Source organism: Littorina saxatilis, linkage group LG17 (genome assembly GCF_037325665.1).
Source record: "Littorina saxatilis isolate snail1 linkage group LG17, US_GU_Lsax_2.0, whole genome shotgun sequence".
In the NCBI taxonomy this organism is placed as follows: domain Eukaryota; kingdom Metazoa; phylum Mollusca; class Gastropoda; order Littorinimorpha; family Littorinidae; genus Littorina; species Littorina saxatilis.
In genome coordinates, this window is record NC_090261.1 from 55,173,740 (window position 1) to 55,181,370 (window position 7,631).

Genomic DNA, 7,631 nt, shown 5'->3' on the forward strand with positions numbered 1-7,631 from the left:
AAGTATGTACACGCAACAACAACAATAACAACACATTGTCTTGCTGTTAAATACGCATTTTATCAGCTCTGGCTGACGAGAAATATCTTGCAAAAAGCACTAGCACGTAAATACGCCAATTTAATTTCACGCACACGTACACTGGACACAGCAGTACCACTGAGCTATTACGGATACCAACAATGACACCCCCGGCGTATGTGTGAAACCTGAGCATTGGTCAATACCAAGTCACGTGACATTACGGCGCGTGCTGGACGCTTTCAGGCGCGCGTGGGGGGCACGCGCCACCGTCGCCATCGTTGACAGGAGTAAAGTTGAAAGGACAGTGAAATTGTCAAAAGTGGCAAGACTGGTTTCTCATTTTGCAAGTGTTCTCTTCACTGCTCTGTAAAGTACGGTGAGTGTGTAGACATTCTGGTCACACGTTGATAAAAGTGTCTCTTGCCACAAAAGTGACAGAGCTCTAACATTGGGTGATGTATGGGCCGCGAGGATTGAATGATGCGCTTCGAGTGTGAAAGAGGGGAGGGGTGGTGGCTGGAAGTGGGGAGGGGGGGGGGTGTTGGATGGAGGTGTGTGTTGGAGGGTGGGTGGGGGTGTCACAAGGTGGCAGACCTTCATAATGAAATGAAAATGTATTCCATGAAGCAGTTGGCAGGTACACAGACGGCAGCTCATAACTATTCCTAAGCCCGGGTTGGAAGTTGAAGGGAATAATTATTGGAAATTTGATGTTGAAGAGTGTATTTAAAACTTAATAATGAAGGGTCAATGCTGGTATGCTACCATCGTTTTGTACGCGGGAAAAGTGTCAAACTTAGCGTAGGAACATAAATAATGGATACACATAATATATTTGAAGTCGGCAATGATTCATTGATGGCCACGCATGCTGAGGCAGACGGTCACATTCGGCGCACATACACACACGCTGAGAGTGAGAGAGAGAGACCGAGAAAGAGAGAGAGACAGGGACAGAAAGAGAGAGAGAGAGAGAGAGAGAGAGAGAGAAAAGACAGACAGGCAGACAGACACAAACAGACAGACAGACAGACAGAAACCACGAGAGACAGACAGACAGACAGACAGACAGAGAAGAAAAAGAAGAAGACTTACTTTGTAGACAATCAAATCTCGATCGAGCTGATCATTGTGTCAAAACCAGGCCGTAATTTCTCAAAACCACGCACTGATGGGTATGCTGCATGTTGGCTGAACGTATACAAATAATCCTGTGATCGAAATGTCACCTTCAGAGGGATAAAAAGTGCACCGAGAATACCTGCACGAATTCACCTTTCAAAAATCGGAGATGAAAATTGCAGTCTCCTTTGCACCGTTTGTTTATCGTATTCTTCTGTTTACTGGCGACGGTCATTGTTGTACGTTGTTTGGGTGTCAATCTCTTCAAAGTGATCAAAGAAAACACCTTGACGGGACCCTCAGTGAAAACTTCCCCATGCTTTGTTCGCCCTCACGACAGGGTGACGACTTTAATTGAGCGTGGAGAGTTTGAATTTGCATTCGAATTACGGAGAAATCGAACAAGCGTTTAACAATGAACAAGTGCACAACAGATGGGAAGCGCCGCTTTTCTGTCTCTGTCTCTCTCTCTCTGTCTCTCTCTCTGTCTCTCTCTCTGTCTCTCTCTCTCTTTTTTTTCTCTCTCTCTCTCTCTCTCTTTCTCTCTCTCTCTCTCTCTCTCTCTCTCTCTCTCTCTCTCTCTCTCTCTCTCTCTCTCTCTCTCTCTCTCTCATATTTAATGTTAAATTACGAAAACTCACAGTGATGGAAGACTTCGTTTAGTTATATTTTCATTTGTCCAAAGCATCAGTGTTCATTATATCCACACAAAAACACTCACAGCTTTAATAACACATTTACGCATGCATGTGTATTCAGCATAGTGTATTCAGTTTTCACTACGTTACATATATTTGTGTATAATATGTAATATGTAAATATTTATATGTTGTTGTTTTTCTCGACCTTTTTTTCTACGTGAATATCCGTGTAAATATGTGATTAAATTAGTCCCCTCTCTGGGCGAGGGCTGGTTGATAAAAAGCTCGTTGTATTGCTTATGCCACAACCCTCGAAAATTAAAATTTGATTTGATTTGATTTGATTTGATCTCTCTCTCCCCCTCTCTCTCTCTCTTTCTCTTTCTCTCTCCCTCTCTCTCTCCCCCTCTCTCTCTCTACCTCTCTCTCTTTCTATTTCTCTCTCTCTCTCGTTCCCCCCCACCCCCCACTATCTCTCCCCCCCCCGCTATCTCTTTCTCTCTCTCAATCTCTCGGTCTCTCTCTTTCTCTATCTATCTATCTATCTATCTATCTATCTATCGCGCGCTCTCTCTCTCTCTCTTTCTCTCTCTCTCTCTGTGAGTCTCTCTCTCTTTCTCTTTCTCTCTTTCTCTCTTTCTCTCTCTCTTCTCTCTTTCTCTCTCTTTCTTTCTCCTTTCCTCTCTCTTTCTCTCTCTTTCTTTCTCCCTCTCTCTCTCTCCCTCTGTCTTTCTTTCAGTCTCTCGCATACAGTCTCCGAATTCAAACACAATTTGCCCAGTTTTGTGTGAGCACACCCAACTCTATCTTCCTAGTGTTTGAACCATACAACTTTGCCATCACTCCGACCTTCAACGGCTACTTTTTCCAAGCTGAAATTATTAAAGATGTTTCCCATACCCTTTTTTGGATGACATCGTAATTGACTATCATCTTCATGCCACTCCATTGTCGTCTTTCGTCTAAGTGTTAAGTAAACTGATTTTAAAGGCTGACGTTAGTGGCATTGACGGTCTAGTCATTTCTGTTACCTCTCCGCATCCGCCTTTTCTCTTTTGTCATACTACCTACTTATTCTTAATTTCATTTCTTCTTATTTCTTTTTTGATTTCGTTTGGTTTGGTTTCAGTTCAGAGACATCCTGCTTGCTGCCGCGCGGGCAGAGAAAATGTTCCCTCTTTATCTTCACCGCGCTGGCAGAAAAACCCCTCACGCAGAGATGTTTTCAGACAGGCCAGACACAGGTTGTCTCGGAGGTGGTTTGCTCTGTTCAAGTTTGTGTGGACGTTAATGTCATAGTTAAGTGCCCAACGCAACCATTGTTTTAACGGCTTGGAAGGCCGGTAATCGTCTGAAAACACTTTTCTGCCATCTTGCAAGAAGGGGCTTAAGTCTCGCGTCAAGTTAGAGTAGCCTCCCTTTGTTTCTTCCCCATGAACCACGATCGCTCGTCATTGTAATGTTGGGTCGATCTCCTACCTCCAGACATCATTGTTCCCTCTGCCAGCCTGACAGCAGCAGCAATCTCGGCTCCAACCTGTCTTCATTTGCATTGTGGCTGCTCGCCGCCTGTTGGTACTTGGGAGAAACACTCCTTTCAAACGATGTCGGTCTTGTTGTGATGTCAGCGAACCCAGGGGACATTAGCCTAGTACAATGTAGACTCCGCCACGCCGCAAAATGTAAATGCGATAAGAGGTGTATTTTGAGTCAACACCGCCCGATTGCCTGCAATTTTAAGTTGTATATTATGTCAAGAAAGTGTGTTATTTCTGCTTGTCTCTGTATATCTCTGTCTGTCTCTCACTCATTCTCTCTCTCTCTCTCTCTCTCTCTCTCTCTCTCTCTCTCTCTCTCTCTCTCTCTCTCTCTCTCTCTCTCTCTCTCTCTCTCCATACTCGCCCAGACCAGAGACATAGATAGAAAATGTATGTCTCTGCCCAGACAGAAATCCTTACACTCCGATAGCAAGGATCGACGGAAATTGACAGCTTTGTTGGTTTATTTTGGTATGTAAGGTGAAACACACATCTGTGTTGCGTAAATGTCTATAATCTATATTCGTGTTCAAAAGCTTACATGATCTCAGAACAAATTACATTTATAAATATATACCGGAAACAAATTCAGTACGGTATAAGAGAAAACTAAACAAGACAAAACAAATAAAAAATTAAAAAAGCAAATAGGTATAGAGTTTGGAGGACTATGGCAAGCACACGGGGAAAATACAGTATGAGTTACATATTTTTGTTTGGCAATAAGCTTCGAGCTTTCCATTCTTATCCTTCACTTTAAAAAAGAAAGGTTTTCGCAACACGAACAGTCTGCGGGCGGGGATGTAGCTCAGTCGGTAGCGCGCTGGATTTGTATCCAGTTGGCCGCTGTCAGCGTGAGTTCGTCCCCACGTTCGGCGAGAGATTTATTTCTCAGAGTCAACTTTGTGTGCAGACTCTCCTCGGTGTCCGAACACCCCCGTGTGTACACGCAAGCACAAGACCAAGTGCGCACGAAAAAGATCCTGTAATCCATGTCAGAGTTCGGTGGGTTATAGAAACACGAAAATACCCAGCATGCTTCCTCCGAAAACGGCGTATGGCTGCCTAAATGGCGGGGTAAAAAACGATCATACACGTAAAATTCCACTCGTGCAAAAAAACACGAGTGTACGTGGGAGTTTCAGCCCACGAACGCAGAAGAAGACAGAAGAAGATGAACAGTCTGCTAGTTGTTGTTTTCGTATTTACAAATGTATGTACATTTTATGTAAAACTAACTGGATATAAAACATTGTTTAAACAGAACTGAGTTCGTTCTTTGTTCTGTTCAGGGATGTTTAGTAATCATACTGTGACGTCAAGAGCTCATTACGTTTATGCACAGACACCTTTTAGAGAAGATGTTGTTCACCTGTGCTAAATCACAATAAACCCTTTTTGAAGATAATAAATAAGCGAAAACAACGTGACCAGAAGATTGCTGAGCTAGTCGATCACCTTTTAAGCTTGATTCCGTGACCATGCATGTCTACACTTTGTTTCACTGAAATGGCCTGTTGTATTCCTTGTTCTTTTTCGAAATGAACAAAAACTAATACTACCAATATGGAATCCTCTAGATGTTATGACAAAGAACAATGATGCATGTATTAACATGATTCAAGAACTTGTACAGTGGAATCCCCTTTCTGACCCCCCCCCCCCCCCCCCTCGGAATTCCTCCACCTCCATTTTAAGACTTACTCAGTTTTGGGTCCAGTGTATGTTGAATCCTGGTGTTCATTTTTTTTTTATGTGAGTGTGTGTGTATGAGTGTGTGTGTGTGTGTGTGTGTGTGTGTGTGTGTGTGTGTGTGTGTGTGTGTGTGTGTGTGCGTGTGCGTGTGCGTGTGTGTGTGCGTGTGTGTGTGTTTGCACGCGCGTGTGCGTGTGTGTGTGTGTGCATGCGCTTGAGCAGACCCCACTATATTTTGCTTTCACCTCTATGACCAATCAAGAACGCTAGTCGTGGGCTTGATATTTTCTCGGAATTCTAGACAAAAGACATATAAAAGCCCGTGGCAAACCCTCCGGCAATTACAGAAAAAGACGGCCATACTGACAACAAAAAGAAAGCCATGACTTTCGGATTTCGGTACACAGAACCGAATTCTTTCTTTTGTCTCTTGACATGAAAAGACATGAAAAGAAGCTAAGACGCCAAGGTGTTTACCTACGCTCGTGCATTAAAGTCAAAACTCTAGGACTTCTTTACACATCTTGAGTCACGCGCGTGCATTAAGCGGGGCGGGGATATAGCTCAGTTGGTAGCGCGCTGGATTTGTATTCAGTTGGCCGCTGTCAGCGTGAGTTCGATCCCAGGTTCGGCGGAAATTTATTTCACAGAGTCAACTTTGTGTGCAGACTCTCTTCGGTGTCCGAACCTCCCCCCGTGTACACTACATTGGGTGTGCACGTTAAAGATCCCACGATTGACAAAAGAGTCTTTCCTGGCAAAATTGCTTAGGCACAGTTAATAATTGTCTACCTATACCCGTGTGACTTGGAATAATAGGCCGTGAAAGGTAAATATGCGCCGAAATGGCTGCAATCTACTGGCCGTATAAAATTTCATCTCACACGGCATCACTGCAGAGCGCCTAGAACTGTACCCACGGAATATGCGCGATATAAGACTCATTGATTGATTGATTGATTAAACGAATAAAGCTATTAGAAAGCAAATAAATCCTTGCAGGAAGAGAGTGACAAACGATGGAACTAGTCGCGTCTTTCATTGAGCTTCCTGCTGCTTCTTCTTTCCGTTCAGCCCACTCATTGGAGTAGCTTTTAGTGCGGCAACTTGCACTCTCAGTTTTTAAGCTACTCCAGCAAAGGAGCGGTTTGGTAGACAAGGTCTTCTCGTGTAGTTAATTGTGAGGTACCCTTATAGTCTGGCTTGCAGACTATGTGCCTCCCAAATCATTAGCCCCATCACATACTTGCCGCTCCTTGCAAAAACTAAGTTCATCTTCATTATTTTCATGGTTAATCGCTTGCAATCATTTTTTTATCAGCCATTCGTGTAAAGCATGAGGCTGTATACACAGACCCTGATCAGAGTTTTGCTAAAGTTCAGAAATCAAGAAATGGCATGCAGTGGCCGCGAGACATTACTAATCAGCTTCAGAGCGTCTTGTTGCAATTTAGGAGAAAAAAGAACGACCAATAATTTCATAGGACAAAATCGAGGGAAATATTGAAACCAAAATGTAAGTCACTGGGTAGATAAAGTACCTGCATGTGTAAAGGAATCCGTTTCCTTTTCAGAAGATTAACACAAACATGATTATAAACAGATGGACAGAAAACTGTACCCCCCAAAACTGGAGGGTTATTATGGAATACACATTTTTTAAAGTGCATAATTGTTCAGCCGGATTTTTGCCAGAAAAATACAGTTCAACATGCTCGCTACCACATAGTACCTTTTGTCTTTTTTCTTGGCCCTCCTCAAGACACTCTACCGGTGACAAGCAGTTCATGACGATTGATCGCCACAAGAGCTGCAGGCGACACGAAAAAGGAACGGGCAATCGTCTTTAATGCACTGCAGCAAAAGAAAACGCAGTTAATTCACGCCAGTCGCACTCTGGTCTTTGACTGAGACGCTGTGGTGGTGACGGTAATGCTTTAAAGGCACAGTCGTTCCCGTGGAAGCGACCATGTACATCGACTCAGACTGACCTTGCCCTCATTTTACACGAGATAGCAGCACCTATCGAGCTGTAAGCATACCTTATGTAGTTTTAGTGCGTTCTATGTGGATTGGGAATTTTCATTTGGATTAATTTCTCAAAAAAAACCAATAGAGTCAATCTGCAAAATTAATTCATCAAACAACTGAAACAGTCCGAGTTTTGATTTTTGGTGTGTGTCCAAGTGTACAGATGGTTTTATCGCATGTAAAACGCCCGGGCACATAGGAGATAGTGAGCAGAACTGTTACCACGAGACAGACTGTGCCTTTGAAGCAGCCATCTCTAAAGTGCTGTTCACACGGCAGACTTGCAACCAACTTTTGCCCAACTTTCAAGCGATTTTAGTCGGTAGCAAGTCAAATCAAAATCGCTGCCCATGTGAACAGCACAAACTCGCAAACTAGTTTTAAGCGGCGATTCTCGCTAGATTTAGCCTTTCGGGGTTGTCCGGTCGTCCTTGTTTTCCGGAGAAGGGAAGGCTAGAGCTAACTAATCAGTAAGCGCGATAAGAAAAGTCTGGACAAAATCGCTGACGCGTCACGGCCGAGTCGAGCAGTGCTCAACTGAGTTTTGGAGTCGCTGACAAGTCTGGCCCAAAACGTTTCT

General features: G+C 43.7%; 1 long non-coding RNA gene across 1 annotated transcript; it reads left to right on the plus strand.

Moving 5' to 3' along the window:
• Positions 1 to 266: 266 nt before the first annotated feature.
• On the plus strand, positions 267 to 4,591 carry LOC138953508 (uncharacterized). Its single transcript, XR_011451557.1, has 2 exons — positions 267 to 400; positions 2,917 to 4,591. It is a non-coding gene; the product is annotated as an uncharacterized lncRNA (long non-coding RNA).
• The last annotated feature ends 3,040 nt before the right edge of the window (positions 4,592 to 7,631 follow it).